General features: G+C 42.4%; 1 protein-coding gene and 1 pseudogene across 1 annotated transcript in view; one reads left to right on the plus strand and one right to left on the minus strand.

Moving 5' to 3' along the window:
• The window catches only part of Bin2a (beta-galactosidase-like protein), a 61,784-nt gene that overhangs the window by 43,232 nt on the left and 1,703 nt on the right, over nucleotides 1-16,849 (minus strand). The gene's annotated exons all lie outside the window — the stretch shown is intronic.
• On the plus strand, nucleotides 15,345-15,934 carry LOC148004001 (small ribosomal subunit protein eS6 pseudogene; annotated as a pseudogene).

Genomic DNA, 16,849 nt, shown 5'->3' on the forward strand with positions numbered 1-16,849 from the left:
TAGAGCACTCGCTTACATTCACAATGCCCCAGCTGCGACGCTCAGCACACAAAAACTAGGCATTGAGTGGTACGTGGAACTCTATCCAAAAGACAAAGGAGCAGGGGGGAGGAAATCTGATTTTGTGTGTGTGTGTGTGAGAGAGATTTTCGAGAATTAGTAACCTCACCTACAAAGGAAATATACATACAGTCCTTTCTGAGAAGCATCACAAACAAGATAGTTCAAGATAGCAAAATGGCTATCTAGTCTCAATGCGAGCTAAACATCAGTGTAGTCATAAGGCCAAAGATGAAGGCAGGCACCCCAGTGCTTTAACAATCAGATTCTAAATGCTTGGAGCCTAACTCCAGTGCCTTGTGACATCTTATACGAACAGTCAGAGCCTAATGTCTAATGACCTATGACAGTCCTTAATTCTAAGAAGCTGGCCCCGAGAAAGGCATTCGGTACTCTAAAGGCTATTATTTAACAAGACACTGAGATACCTACTCATAGAATCACACATGGCACTTGCATAAAAGTTAAGAATAAGCAACCTCAGAAAAAAGTGGCACAGGCCCTCCTGGTTACCGCCCTCACAGAGAGCTCAAAAGCAGCCCCCCATGAGCAACTTGAGCCGAGGGATCACAGGTTAAGACCAACTTTTCTGCTCCAAGCAAACTGCCTCGTGGACTCAGGACACACAGAGGCAAAATTCCTCTGGGACCGGACACTTCCGGTTTTTAGCTGGAGGCTCAATCTCCCTGATTCCGGCCCACAGCTCACTGCTCCCGAACCCTGTGGGAGAGAGAGCTCACTGCCCAGACAGGTGGGTACTCCTGAGACTACAGGCAGGAGAGACCACCAACACTGCCCACCCCTGCCCACATCCCTGGCCCAAGAGGAAACTTTATAGGGTCTCTGGGAACCAGAAAATAGGGGCACTCCAGCGGCAGGTCCCCTTGATCCAGACACCACCCGGACCTGAAGGGACCAGGTCAACAGTTCTCTGCACCCAAATCGCGTGGGACTGAGAACTAAACCTTCAGAGGGGCAGACACGCATGGAAAGCCAGAAGAGACTACACTCTGCCCACATTTCTGACTCCAGATGAAAACACCTAACACCATCTGGGACCCCTGTGCACGGGGGTTCAGGGAAAAGGCAGCACAGGCCCTCCTGGTTGCCGCCCTCAGGGAGAGCTCAAAAGCAGCCCCCCACGAGCAACTTCAGCCTCAGGACTACAGGTAAGACCAACGTTTCTGCGCCAAGCAAACTGCCTGGTGGACTCAGGACGCAGACCCACAGGAACAGCTGAAGACCAGTAGACAGGAAAGACTACACGCCCAAAAGCAGAACACTCTGTTCCCATAACTGGCTGAAAGAAAACAGGAAAACAGGTCTGCAGCACTCCTGACACACATGCCTATAGGACCGTCTAGTCATTGTCAGAAATAGCAGAACAAGGTAACACCAGAGACAACCTGATGGCAAGAGGCAAGAGCAGGAACCAAGCAACAGAAACCAAGATTGCATGGCATCATTGGAGCCCAATTCTCCCACCAAAGCAAACACTGAATATCCAAACACACCAGAAAAGCAAGATCTAGATTTAAAATCACATTTGATCATGATTCTGGAGGACTTCAAGAAAGACATGAAGAACTCCCTTAGAGAAACACAGGAAAACATAAATAAACAAGTAGAAGCCTATAGAGAAGAATCACAAATATCCCTGAAAGAATTCCAGGAAAACACAATCAAACAGGTGAAGGAATTAAAAATGGAAATAGAAGCAATAAAGAAAGCACAAAGAGAAACAACCATGGATATAGAAAACCAAAGGAAGAGACAAAGAGCTGTAGATACAAGCATCAGAATACAAGAGATAGAAGAGAGAATCTCAGGAGCAGAAGATTCTATAGAAATCATTGACACAACAGTCAAAGATAATGTAAAATGGAAAAAGCTACTGGTACAAAACAAACAGGAAATCCAGGACTCAATGAGAAGATCAAACCTAAGGATAATAGGTATAGGAGAGAGTGAAGACTCCCAGCTCAAAAGGACCAGTAAATATCTTCAACAAAATCATAGAAGAAAACTTCCCTAACCTAAAGAAAGAGATGCCCATAAACATACAAAAAACCTGCAGAATTCCAAATAGATTGGACTAGAAAAGAAACTCCTCCCATCACATAATAGTCAAAACACCAAATGCACAAAACAAAGAAAGAATATTAAAAGCAGTAAGGGAAAAAGGTCAAGTAATATATAAAGGCACACCTATCAGAATCACACATGACTTCTCACCAGATTATGAAAGTCAGAAGATCCTGGACAGATGTCATACGGACCCTAAGAGACCACAAATGCCAGCCCAGTTTACTGTACCCAGCAAAACTCTCAATTAACATAGATGGAGAAACCAAGATATTCCATGACAAAACCAAATTTACACAATATCTTTCTACAAATCCAGCGCTAAAAAGGATAATAAATGCTAAAGCCCAACATAAGGAGACAAGCTACACCCTAGAAAAAGCAAGAAACTAATAATCTTGGCAACAAAACAAAGAGCAGAAAAACACACAAACCTAATCTCACATCCAAATATGAATATAACAGGAAGCAATAATAACTATTCCTTCATATCCCTCAACATCAATGGTCTCAACTCCCCAATAAAAAGACATAGATTAACAAACTGGATACACAATGAGGACCCTGCATTCTGCTGCCTACAGGAAACACACCTCAGAGACAAGGACAGACATTACCTCAGAATGAAAGGCTGGAAAACAACTTTCCAAGCGAATGGTCTGAAGAAGCAAGCTGGAGTAGCCATTCTAATATCAAATAAAATTAATTTCCAACTAAAAGTCATCAAAAAAGATAAGGAAGGACACTTCATATTCATCAAAGGAAAAATCAACCAAGATGAACTCTCAATCCTAAATATCTATGCCCCAAATACAAGGGCACCTACATACGTAAAAGAAACCTTACTAAAGCTCAAAACACACATTGCACCTCACACAATAATAGTGGGAGATTTCAACACCCACTCTCATCAATGGACAGATCATGGAAACAGAAATTAAACAGTGATGTAGACAGACTAAGAGAAGTCATGAGCCAAATGGACTTAACGGATATTTATAGAACATTCTATCCTAAAGCAAAAGGATATACCTTCTTCTCAGCTCCTCATGGTACTTTCTCCAAAATTGACCATATAATTGGTCAAAAAACGGGCCTCAACAGGTACAGAAAGATAGAAATAATCCCATGCGTGCTATCGGACCACCACGGCCTAAAACTGGTCTTCAATAACAATAAGGGAAGAATGCCCACATATACGTGGAAATTGAACAATGCTCTACTCAACGATAACCTGGTCAAGGAAGAAATAAAGAAAGAAATTAAAAACTTTTTAGAATTTAATGAAAATGAAGATACAACATACTCAAACTTATGGGACACAATGAAAGCTGTGCTAAGAGGAAAACTCATAGCGCTGAGTGCCTGCAGAAAGAAACAGGAAAGAGCATATGTCAGCAGCTTGACAGCACACCTAAAAGCTCTAGAACAAAAAGAAGCAAATACACCCAGGAGGAGTAGAAGGCAGGAAATAATCAAACTCAGAGCTGAAATCAACCAAGTAGAAACAAAAAGGACCATAGAAAGAATCAACAGAACCAAAAGTTGGTTCTTTGAGAAAATCAACAAGATAGATAAACCCTTAGCCAGACTAACGAGAGGACACAGAGAGTGCGTCCAAATTAACAAAATCAGAAATGAAAAGGGAGACATAACTACAGATTCAGAGGAAATTCAAAAAATCATCAGATCTTACTATAAAAACCTATATTCAACAAAATTTGAAAATCTTCAGGAAATGGACAATTTCCTAGACAGATACCAGGTATCGAAGTTAAATCAGGAACAGATAAACCAGTTAAACAACCCCATAACTCCTAAGGAAATAGAAGCAGTCATTAAAGGTCTCCCAACCAAAAAGAGCCCAGGTCCAGACGGGTTTAGTGCAGAATTCTATCAAACCTTCATAGAAGACCTCATACCAATATTATCCAAACTATTCCACAAAATTGAAACAGATGGAGCCCTACTGAATTCCTTCTACGAAGCCACAATTACTCTTATACCTAAACCACACAAAGACACAACAAAGAAAGAGAACTTCAGACCAATTTCCCTTATGAATATCGACGCAAAAATACTCAATAAAATTCTGGCAAACCGAATTCAAGAGCACATCAAAACAATCATCCACCATGATCAAGTAGGCTTCATCCCAGGCATGCAGGGATGGTTTAATATACGGAAAACCATCAACGTGATCCATTATATAAACAAACTGAAAGAACAGAACCACATGATCATTTCATTAGATGCTGAGAAAGCATTTGACAAAATTCAACACCCCTTCATGATAAAAGTCCTGGAAAGAATAGGAATTCAAGGCCCATACCTAAACATAGTAAAAGCCATATACAGCAAACCAGTTGCTAACATTAAACTAAATGGAGAGAAACTTGAAGCAATCCCACTAAAATCAGGGACTAGACAAGGCTGCCCACTCTCTCCCTACTTATTCAATATAGTTCTTGAAGTTCTAGCCAGAGCAATCAGACAACAAAAGGAGATCAAAGGGATACAGATTGGAAAAGAAGAGGTCAAAATATCACTATTTGCAGATGACATGATAGTATATTTAAGTGATCCCAAAAGCTCCACCAGAGAACTACTAAAGCTGATAAACAACTTCAGCAAAGTGGCTGGGTATAAAATTAACTCAAATAAATCAGTTGCCTTCCTCTATACAAAAGAGAAACAAGCCGAGAAAGAAATTAGGGAAACGACACCCTTCATAATAGACCCAAATAATATAAAGTACCTCGGTGTGACTCTAACCAAGCAAGTAAAAGATCTGTACAATAAGAACTTCAAGACACTGAGGAAAGAAATTGAAGAAGACCTCAGAAGATGGAAAGATCTCCCATGCTCATGGATTGGCAGGATTAATATGGTAAAAATGGCCATTTTACCAAAAGCAATCTACAGATTCAATGCAATCCCCATCAAAATACCAATCCAATTCTTCAAAGAGTTAGACAGAACAATTTGCAAATTCATCTGGAATAACAAAAAACCCAGGATAGCTAAAGCTATCCTCAACAATAAAAGGACTTCAGGGGGAGTCACTATCCCTGAACTCAAGCAGTATTACAGAGCAATAGTGATAAAAACTGCATGGTATTGGTACAGAGACAGACAGATAGACCAATGGAATAGAATTGAAGACCCAGAAATGAACCCACACACCTATGGTCACTTGATTTTTGACAAAGGAGCCAAAACTATCCAATGGAAAAAAGATAATATTTTCAGCAAATGGTGCTGGTTCAACTGGAGGGCAACATGTAGAAGAATGCAGATCGATCCATCCTTATCACCCTGTACAAAGCTTAAGTCCAAGTGGATCAAGGACCTCCACATCAAACCAGACACACTCAAACTAATAGAAGAAAAACTAGGGAAGCATCTGGAACACATGGGCACTGGAAAAAATTTCCTGAACAAAACACCAATGGCTTATGCTCTAAGATCAAGAATCGACAAATGGGATCTCATAAAACTGCAAAGCTTCTGTAAGGCAAAGGACACTGTGGTTAGGACAAAACGGCAACCAACAGATTGGGAAAAGATCTTTACCAATCCTACAACAGATAGAGGCCTTATTTCCAAAATATACAAAGAACTCAAGAAGTTAGACCGCAGGGAAACAAATAACCCTATTAAAAAATGGGGTTCAGAGCTAAACAAAGAATTCACAGCTGAGGAATGCCGAATGGCTGAGAAACACCTAAAGAAATGTTCAACATCTTTAGTCATAAGGGAAATGCAAATCAAAACAACCCTGAGATTTCACCTCACACCAGTGCGATTGGCTAAGATCAAAAACTCAGGTGACAGCAGATGCTGGCGAGGATGTGGAGAAAGAGGAACACTCCTCCATTGTTGGTGGGATTGCAGACTGGTAAAACCATTCTGGAAATCAGTCTGGAGGTTCCTCAGAAAATTGGACATTGAACTGCCTGAGGATCCAGCTATACCTCTCTTGGGCATATACCCAAAAGATGCCTCAACATATAAAAGAGACACGTGCTCCACTATGTTCATCGCAGCCTTATTTATAATAGCCAGAAGCTGGAAAGAACCCAGATGCCCTTCAACAGAGGAATGGATACAGAAAATGTGGTACATCTACACAATGGAATATTACTCAGCTATCAAAAACAACGAGTTTATGAAATTCGTAGGCAAATGGTTGGAACTGGAAAATATCATCCTGAGTGAGCTAACCCAATCACAGAAAGACATACATGGTATGCACTCATTGATAAGTGGCTATTAGCCCAAATGCTTGAATTACCCTAGATCCCTAGAACAAACGAAACTCAAGACTGATGATCAAAATGTGAATGCTTCACTCCTTCTTTAAATGAGGAAAAAGAATACCCTTGGCAGGGAAGGGAGAGGCAAAGATTAAAACAGAGACTGAAGGAACATCCATTCAGAGCCTGCCCCACATGTGGCCCATACATATACAGCCACCCAATTAGACAAGATGGATGAAGCAAAGAAGTGCAGACCGACAGGAGCCGGATCTAGATCGCTCCTGAGAGACACAGCCAGAATACAGCAAATATAGAGGCGAATGCCAGCAGCAAACCACTGAACTGAGAATAGGTCCCCTATTGAAGGAATCAGAGAAAGAACTGGAAGAGCTTGAAGGGGCTCGAGACCCCAAAAGTACAACAATGCCAAGCAACCAGAGCTTCCAGGGACTAAGCCACTACCTAAAGACTATACATGGACTGACCCTGGACTCTGACCCCATAGGTAGCAATGAATATCCTAGTAAGAGCACCAGTGGAAGGGGAAGCCCTGGGTCCTGCTAAGACTGAACCCACAGTGAACTAGTCTATGGGGGGAGGGCGGCAATGGGGGGAGGGTTGGGAGGGGAACACCCATAAGGAAGGGGAGGTGGGAGGGGGATGTTTGCCCGGAAACCGGGAAAGGGAATAACACTCGAAATGTATATAAGAAATACTCAAGTTAATAAAAAAAAAAAAAAAAAAAAGAAAGCATTTGACAAAATTCAACACCCCTTCATGATAAAAGTCCTGGAAAGAATAGGAATTCAAGGCTCATACCTAAACATAGTAAAAGCCAGTAGCTAACATCAAACTAAATGGAGAGAAATTTGAAGCAATCCCACTAAAATTAGGGACTAGACAAGGCTGCCCACTCTCTCCCTACTTATTCAGTATAGTTCTTGAAGTTCTAGCCAGAGCAATCAGACAACAAAAAAAGATCAAAGGGATACAGATGGGAAAAGAAGTCAAAATATCACTCTTTGCAGATGATATGATAGTATATTTAAGTGATCCCAAAAGTTCCACCAGAGAACTACTAAAGCTGATAAACAACTTCGGCAAAGTGGCTGGGTATAAAATTACCTCAAATAGAGGTTGGGGATTTGGCTCAGTGGTAGAGCGCTTGCCTAGGAAGCGCAAGGTCATGGGTTCGATCCCCAGCCCCGAAAAAAAAAATTAACTCAAATCAATCAGTAGGCTTCCTCTACACAAAAGAGAAACAAGCCGAGAAAGAAATTAGGGAAATGACACCCTTCATAATAGTCCCAAATAATATAAAATACATTGGTGTGACTTTAACCAAGCAAGTGAAAGGTCTGTAGGATAAGAACTTCAAGCCTCTGAAGAAAGGAACTGAAGAAGACCTCAGAAGATGGAAAGATCTCCCACGCTCATGGATTGGCATTTTAATATAGTAAAAATGGCCATTTTACCAAAAGTGATCTACAAATTCAATGCAATCCCCATCAAAATACCAATCCAATTCTTCAGAGAGTTAGACAGAACAATTTGCAAATTCATCTGGAATAAAAAAAACCCAGGATAGCTAAAACTATCCTCAACAATAAAAGGACTTCAGGGGGAATCACTATCCCTGAATTCAAGCAGTATAACAGAGCAATAGTGATAAAAACTGCATGGTATTGGTACAGAGACAGTCAGATAGACCAGTGGAATAGAATTGAAGACCCAGAAATGAACCCACACACCTATGGTCACTTGATTTTTGACAAAGGAGCATTCAATGGAAAAAAGATAGCATTTTCAGCAAATGGTGCTGGTTCAACTGGAGGTCAGCATGTAGAAGAATGCAGATCGATCCATGCTTATTGCCCTGTACAATTCTTAAGTCCAAGTGGATCAAGGACCTCCACATCAAACCAGATACACTCAGACTAATAGAAGAAAAAGTGGGGAAGCATCTCGAACACATGGGCACTGGAGAAAATTTCCTGAACAAAACACCAATGACTTATGTTCTAAGATCAAGAATCGACAAATGGGATCTCATAAAACTACAAAGCTTCTGTAAGGCAAAGGACACTGTTGTTAGGACAAAACGACAACCAACAGATTGGAAAAAGATCTTTATCAATCCTACAACTGATAGAGGGCTTATATCCAAAATATACAAAAAACTCAAGAAGTTAGGCTGCAGGGAGACAAATAACCCTATTAAAAAATGGGGTTCAGGTCCTGCTAAGACTGAACCCCCAGTGAACTAGACTGTTGGGGGGAGGGCGGCAATGGGGGGAGAGTTGGGAGGGGAATACCCATAAGGAAGGGGAGGGGGGAGGGGGGAGGGGGATTTTTGCCTGGAAACCGGGAAAGGGAATAACACTCGAAATGTATATAAGAAATACTCAAGTTAATTTAAAAAAATGGGGTTCAGAGCTAAACAAAGAATTCACAGCTGAAGAATGCCGAAAGGCTGAGAAACACCTAAAGAAATGTTCAATATCTTTAGTCATAAGGGAAATGCAAATCAAAACAACCCTGAGATTTCACCTCACACCAGTGAGAATGGCTAAGATCAAAAACTTAGGTGATAGCAAATGCTGGCGAGGATGTGGAGAAAGAGGAACACGTCTCCATTGTTGGTGGGATTGTTGACTGTTACAACTATTCTGGAAATCAGTCTGGAGGTTCCTCAGAAAATTGGACATTGAACTACCTGAGGACCCAGCTATATCTCTCTTGGGCATATACCTAAAAGATGCCCCAACATATAACAAAGACACATGCTCCACTATGTTCATAGCAGCCTTATTTATAATAGCCAGAAGCTGGAAAAAATCCAGATGCCCTTCAACAGAGGAATGGATACAAAAAATGTGGTACATCTACACAATGGAATATTACTCAGCTATCAAAAACAATGACTTTATGAAATTCATAGGCAAATGGATGGAACTGGAAAATATCATCCTGAGTGAGGTAACCCAATCACAGAAAAACACACATGGTATGCACTCATTGATAAGTGGCTATTAGCCCAAATGCTTGAATTACCCTAGATGCCCAGAACACATGAAACTCAAGACGGATGATCAAAATGTGAATGCTTCACTCCTTCTTTAAAAGGGGAACAAGAATACCCTTGGCAGGGAATAGGGAGGCAAAGTTTAGAACAGAGGCAGAAGGAACACCCATTCAGAGCCTGTCCCACATGTGGCCCATACACATACAGCCACCCAATTAGGTAAGATGGATGAAGCAAAGAAGTGCAGGCTGACAGGAACCAGATGTAGATCTCTCCTGAGAGACACAGGCAGAATACAGCAAATACATAGGCGAATTCCAGCAGCAAACCACTGAACTGAGAACGGGACCCCCGTCAAAGGAATCTCAGAAAGGACTGACAGAGCTTGAAGGGGCTTGAGACCCCATATGAACAACAATGCCAAGCAACCAGAGCTTCCAGGGACTAAGCCACTACCCAAAGACTATACATGGACTGACCGTAGGCTCCAACCTCATAGGTAGCAATGAATAGCCTAGTAAGAGCACCAGTGGAAGGGGAAGCCCTTGGTTCTGCCAAGACTGAACCCCAGTGAACGTGATTGTTGGGGGGAGGGTGGTAATAGGGGGAGGATGAGGAGGAGAACACCCATACAGAAGGGGAGCGAGAGGGGTTAGGGGGATGTTGGCCCTGAAACCAGGAAGGGAAATAACAATTGAAATGTAAATAAGAAATACTCAAGTTAATAAAGATGGAAAAAATTAAAAATAAAAAAAATTTTAAAAAGCAAACCTAAGAAAATTAAAAAAAAAATGATGTCCAGGGGCTGGAGAAGGTGGTTCTGAATGTTAAGACCACTTGCTACTCTTGCAGAAGACCTGGATTCAGTTCCCAGAACACACATAGAGGCTTGTAATTCCCATATGAATGAAGTATAAATCAATTTCAAACTTTAATTTTGGTTGTTAGTCTAGTCACTAAACGTTGAACCATCTCTTTACTACCAATTTGAAATTTGAAGAGAAGGAATGTTGATTTTATCTTAAATTATTAAGTTTATAGGTTTAGAGTTGCTTGTAATAAATCTGCCTTTAAATATCTGAAATGATTTTCCTAGTAAATTTTGTTTTTTCTCTTTGTTTAAAAAAAGAAAAAGAATAAGCAACGTCCTTTCCTGGAGTCTGGGTGAGCGGTTGAGAGAACCTGACCATGCCACCCATCTCTGCTAGCAGCATATTTTCCTTAAAACTTTCTTTACTCAATATTTTCCAGTGACTAGAGAGATGGGTAGCAACTAAGAGTTCTGGCTGCTCTTCTAGAGGACTGCGGTTCAACACTCAGCATCCACATGGCAGCTCATAACCATCTAGAACTCCAGTTCCAGGGGAGTGACACCATATCCTGGCCTCTGTGAGCACCAGGCACAAAAGTAGTGCACAGAAGTGCAGTCCAGCAAAACACTCATATGCATACAGGAAAAGAAAAACAAAACACAACCACGACAAAAATGCCAGACTTGCAGGCACATAGGATTAAACCCAGTACTTAGGAGACAAAGGCAGGAGTATCTCTGTGAGTTCAAAGCCAACCAAGTCTACATAGTGAGTTCCAGGACAGCCAGGGCTACATAGAGGACCTTGTCTCAAAACTATATTTGTTCTGTTCTGGTGAATAGATTTCTCACCCTACCTTGGTTTGGCACTATAATCTTGAGCAGGTCAGTAAGAATCTTTTTTTTTTAATGTCTTATCCCCACTAGCATTAGCAAGCCTGTAAAAAAAGAAAATTCTATCTTAAAAGACAGAATTCTGTGGCTAAGCAAAGAATATACTGTCCCTAATATCTAAATTCAGATTCAGATTAAATAGCTTCTCATCCCTCGAGTGCTGAAGCATGTAGATGCGTTGCTCCTAATGCCTACACCTGCCTCACGGTGCATCTTGTCTTTCTGTTTAATTAATAAACTCACTAAGTTTGCTTTTCTTTTCCTTATCCTGAAATTCTTTTCTACAGGGAGCATCAAGTTAAGGTGCTAACAACACTGAGTCGTAGTTCCTGCTGTCAACATCTCCAGCATAAAACTTTAATTTACACACACACACACACACACACACACACACACACACACACACATATTCACTACTTATTTATTTAGTGTGCATGTGTGTGAGAGAGAGCATGCATGGACGTCTAAGCATAGCTTCAAGAGTCAATGATCTTTTTCCACCCTATGGATCCCGGAGTTTAAACTCAGCTTGTCACTTTTGATGACAAGCATTCTTACCCACTGAGTCAGGGGAGAACGGGGATGGGGTTGGGGAGTGTAGAGACACAAAGACAGGCAGAGACAGAGACACTGGGTCTCAACGTGTGGCCCAGACTGATCCAGCGCTCACTTTGTACACAGAGTTCTTCCTCTGCCTCCAGTGTGCTGGGATTAAAGGCATGGGTCATCACTCCTATGATGCTGTCCAGTGTGCTGTCCAGTGTGTACTGTCTAGTGTGTGCTGTCCAGTGTGTGCTGTCCTGTGTGTGCTCCCCTGTGTGTGCTGTCCAGTGTGTGCTGTCCAGTGTGTGCTGTCCAGTGTGTGCTGTCCAGTGTGTGCTGGACACGTATGTACACACACACACACACACACACACACACACACACACACACAGGAGTCATGTGGAATAGTTTAGACAGATCGATACTCCATGAGTGTTCAAAGTACCTGTTCGGGATCAACCAAGGATTTAACCCAAAGCAAAGGTCAACAAATAGCACAGAGGTCTTAGGCTTTATCTTGATTTTAATCACCTGAGAACCCAAGGAGAGAATTAATTTTTAAAAAGAACATTACCCAAAGCCATTTCTAAATGCCTGTTATGAGATACAAATCACAGAACTTCTCATACCTATTACCTAGTGTTTCCCCAAGTGATAATTAACATCTTGCAAAACCAGAGGGGAATATTGCAGCCAGAAAACTTGACATTAACAAAACGAAGGTACAGAGCACACACTGTGACAAGCACTCCTCAGGGTGCAGTTTTATAATTAGACGGTGTCTCACCCCCTTCCCAAGATTGGGCAACCACTGATTTGTTTCCAGTCATATAATGCACTTTTGTCACTTGTAGAGCATTCTATGTGTATACCAAGGTAAGAAGAAAAAGAAGTTGTAACCCTGGTTTGAGATCATTGAAAATGCAGAGTACGGTGGTATACTCTTCTGATACCAGTACTTGAGAGGTAGAGGCAAAAGGATCGAAGTTCAAAGCCAGCCTTGGTGACTAGGATACCATCTCAAAACAAAAACAGAAACAAAACCAGAAGCAAACGAATAAATGAAAAGACCCAAGGTGAAATGAGGTGAAATGGACGTATCAACACTCTGAACGGATATGCCTGAACACTTTCTGGACGGGGCAAACTGCAATTTTGCTAGCTTCCTTGAACCATTTGTGAGGCCTCCCTGCTTTGCTTCAATCACTGACACCTTGTGATAACACTTACCCCTTTCTTAAGAAAAATAATTTAACTCAAATCGCTCATAAGTTCTGACCCACGAATTACACAACTGTCTTACCCTTTGTGATTGCAAGCTTTAAATATGTCCATCATCATAAAAGAAAAAAGAAAGCATGCTTGCAAGGTGGTTTTAAACTGTGTTTTTCCTAGATCCTAATCCTGGTTAATACAAATAGCCGTAATTCTTATTTGGACCTGGCTTGACTTTTATTCTCAGTGAGCACATAGAGCAATGCGCTATGACAAATTCCATTTGCTCTACTTTTTTATTATTTATTTTTCTGGTTTTAAAAACTTTTTACTGATTCTTTGTGAGTTTTACACAATGCACCCCAGTTCCACCCACCTCCCCACCCCCTCACATCTGCCCTCTACCCTTACAACCTCCCCCAAATAAAAGCAAACAAATAAGCAAACAAAACAAGACAAATCATAGAAAGCATCCTGTCGTGGAAGCTGTCGCATGTTACAGTGTGGGTCCCACAATATACCTCCCTGTCCACACAGCTTCACTTGCAAATGTTCATTGCAATGAGCCATTGGTCTGGTTTGAGGTCTCTGGCCTCTGTGACACCACCAATATTAGATCCTCACCAGGACTTCTCCTGGTTATCCTGCTGTTGCCCTGTGATGTGGAAATCCTACAGCTTTGGATGAGCAGGACCAGCCCTTTCACCTACACTTACAGTTCATAGATGATGTAGATGTTGGAGTGAGTCAACTCAGAGCCCTGGATCTGGGTCTAGGCGGTAGCTGAGCTGGTCAGCCCACCCCTCTCTTTTATCTGCACCAACAGGGCAAGCTCTCTACACTGTTCAGTCTAGGCCACCCAATGCCATCACAGGTAGAAAGCAGGGTCAGCTTCTGCTCTCATGCCCTTAGGGCTGGCTCATGGGCACCGACACCTCCAGAGCCCAGTTGAGGTGTAGGGCCCACTCTTCCAAGTGCTGCAGTCTATAAGGGGCTGGGCCAGCTCTCCCAACCTCACACCCTCAGAGCTGACTCACTTGTGCCTTTAGCTTTGGGCCATCTCTACTGTGTGGCCCAGGTCGGGTGCAGGACCTGTTTTCCTGACAGTGAGGGGCAGGACCAGCTCTCCTGACTACAGGTAGAAAGGGGCAAGTCGGGGTTATGGGGAGGGAGCGCATCATCCCCATGCCCACTCCACCTCACAGCAGACAAGTGGCAGGGCCAGCTCTCCTGCACTCACCCCCAGTGGACAAGCTCACCCCTGCCCCCTCCACCAGGGCCAGCTCTACCTACTATGCTGCCCAAACAAGATGGAGGGCCATCTCTTCCAGTAATACAGCCAGTGAGGGGCAAGGCCAGCTCTTCTGTTCTCACGCTTTTCATGACCCTGAGGCCAGCTCTCCCAACTTTCTCAGGTAGCAAGGTGGAAGCTCATCACCTCATGACAGAGGAGTGGTGGGGCCAGCTCCCTTGCTCTCACCCTTGGGTCTGGCTCACCTGTGCCCCTTTCACCAGGCCCAGCTCCACTATGCTGCCTGGGCAAGGTATAAATGCATAGCCAGTGAGGAACGGGGCTAGCCCCACACAGCCCCTGGACATCCACATGGTCTCTAGTGGTAATATGAAACACAGACAACAGCCCTCTCAGCAGCAACATGAGCAAGACTTGCCTATGGCCTCACAACAGTCTACTCCTCTCCTTTTTTATGTCTCCAGGTCCACCGCTCTTTACAAGACTCAAACTATTCTGCTTCTTTTCTCTTCCCTCTGTCTACTACCCGCTTGCACAAGGCTCTTGATACAGTCAGACCACTCGGCTGGTGGACCTCTGGGTGACCTCCTCTGTCCTCACCATGTGGCATAGAGGCCAGTGGGCCTCTGTGTGTCTACAGCCCACCATGCAATTGGTTAACTAGATCTCTGGTTGTCTCCTGGCATTACTTTTAACCTCCACGGCCATCAACACAGCCATGGGAGCCTGTGATGACCTCCTTGTTACTGACCTCGGTACGGCAGCCAGAAGTCCCACCCCAAGGCAAGTCAGATATTATTCTGTCTTAGGTGTTTGGGGGAAGTGCTAAGAGAGCCTTAGTAAACCCAATGGGTCACACCTGCTAGGTATGTGTTCTACCTTTGATTAAAATTCCAAGCCTTGTAAATTGTTTTACATTTAAATGTATGATCCATATTGTGTCCCGGCTCCTCTGCCTAAAGCCTACCCCAAACTATTATAGTCTTCTTCCTGTTTTCTTGTTAGGTAGCCCAGTGAGATGTTAGCAGGCTTACCGGTCACTAAGAATGGTTTCACCCATTCTGATAGTTAACTGTTTTCCAAAGGCAATAAGTAAAACTGGAGAAGCTGAATACTGGTACAAAATGTGGGATCTAAGCATATCTATGACCCTGGGTAGGGTCATGACTTTTTAAACTGTCCAAAATCATATATATCAAAATCAGTGGTGGGAATGACAAATAAGGTTTTCCCATGAAGCAAGGCATGTTGAGCCATGGCAGAGTGTGCCTCCTGCTAAGTAAGTGGCATCCTTGTTATAGACCAGGGAGAACTGGGGAGGGGAAGCACAAATCTGTTCATGGAAGCATTGTGGATGCCAATCTGAGTGTTCTAAACTTGGTTATTATAAAAAAGAGAACAGGAAAAAGGAAAGGATAATCCTGGCCTGGCAGATACTACTGTACCTTGTTGGTTGGGACCTAAAAGAGCTAGTAGAATCTGAAGGCTTCTTAATCTCTCTAAAGAAGATGATGTCTGCCAGTATGTTGCGAGAAAGCCCTTAAACAAAGAAGTAAGAAGCCCGGGACCAAAGCACCCAGCATTTACTGTCTTGTTACTCTGCGTGTCCTACACACAAATGCAGATGTGTTGCTCTGAAGAAACAATGCACTAAGAAGAACAAGGAGGCTGCAGATTATACTAAACTGTTGGTCAAGAGAATGAAGGAATCCAAAGAAAAGCTCCAGGAACAGATTGCCAAGAGATGAAAGCTGTCCTCGCTGACAGCTTCTACATCTAAGTCTGAGTCTATCTAGTCAAAAATAAGTCTCTAAGAGTAACAAATTATCATGTTTTGAAAATAAATAATTAAATAAATAAATAAACAAACAGGCTTTTGAACAATGTTTGGACATCTGTGGATAGTTACTAGAACTCATAATTGGGAATGAGGCCTACAGCCTTATTAAGAACTGAATGAAATGTGTGAAAGGTGGTAATGTGAGCTGAGTCCCACACATAGTGAGACCGTCTCAAAAGCAACACAAAACAAAACAACAGTAGAAATCAACAATGACCTTCCGAAAGTATTTATATACAGAATCTGAAATAAAACTTAATTTAATAATAGGTTTTGGGTTTTTATTGTTATGGGGTTCTTTTTGTTTGTTTTTTGTTTTTCTTTTTGTTTTTGTTTTTGTTTTTTTTTGAGACAAGTTTTCCCTGTGTAACCCTGGGAGTTCTGGAACTTGCTCAATAGAGCAGGCAGGCCTTGAACTCAAGTGCTGAGGTTAAAGGCATGTAGGCCAGCTAATTTTTTTTTTAAATAAAATGAAACAAGTTGTCAAAAGCATTTCTGTGATAGGTCAAACTGTACTTCCTCATTGGAACAAGAGTGAGAGAACAATTTGTACCCAGGTTTTCTCTCAGAAGTGAATTTGAGAATTGAAGGTGGGCATCAGGTCAAGAGAGACTAGAGTTCCCATGCTCTCCCACGCTCTGTAGTGCCCTAGGGGCACATGGCACAGAGAAAGCCACAACCTTTCTCTAGCATGTCTGAAAATCAGGCTTGCTGGTTTAACCTACAAATTTAATGTCTGGCCTGACATCTATAACCCTCACTCAGTGGAGCTAAGTCAGGTGTATATGTAGTTCAGAGATGCACCAAAAAAATGGTGGCACTGAGCTGGGTGTAGGGTCATGAGTTCCAGGATAAGTTTGGT

Source organism: Rattus norvegicus, chromosome 8 (genome assembly GCF_021556685.1).
Source record: "Rattus norvegicus strain SHRSP/BbbUtx chromosome 8, alternate assembly SHRSP_T2T, whole genome shotgun sequence".
Lineage (NCBI taxonomy): Eukaryota > Metazoa > Chordata > Mammalia > Rodentia > Muridae > Rattus > Rattus norvegicus.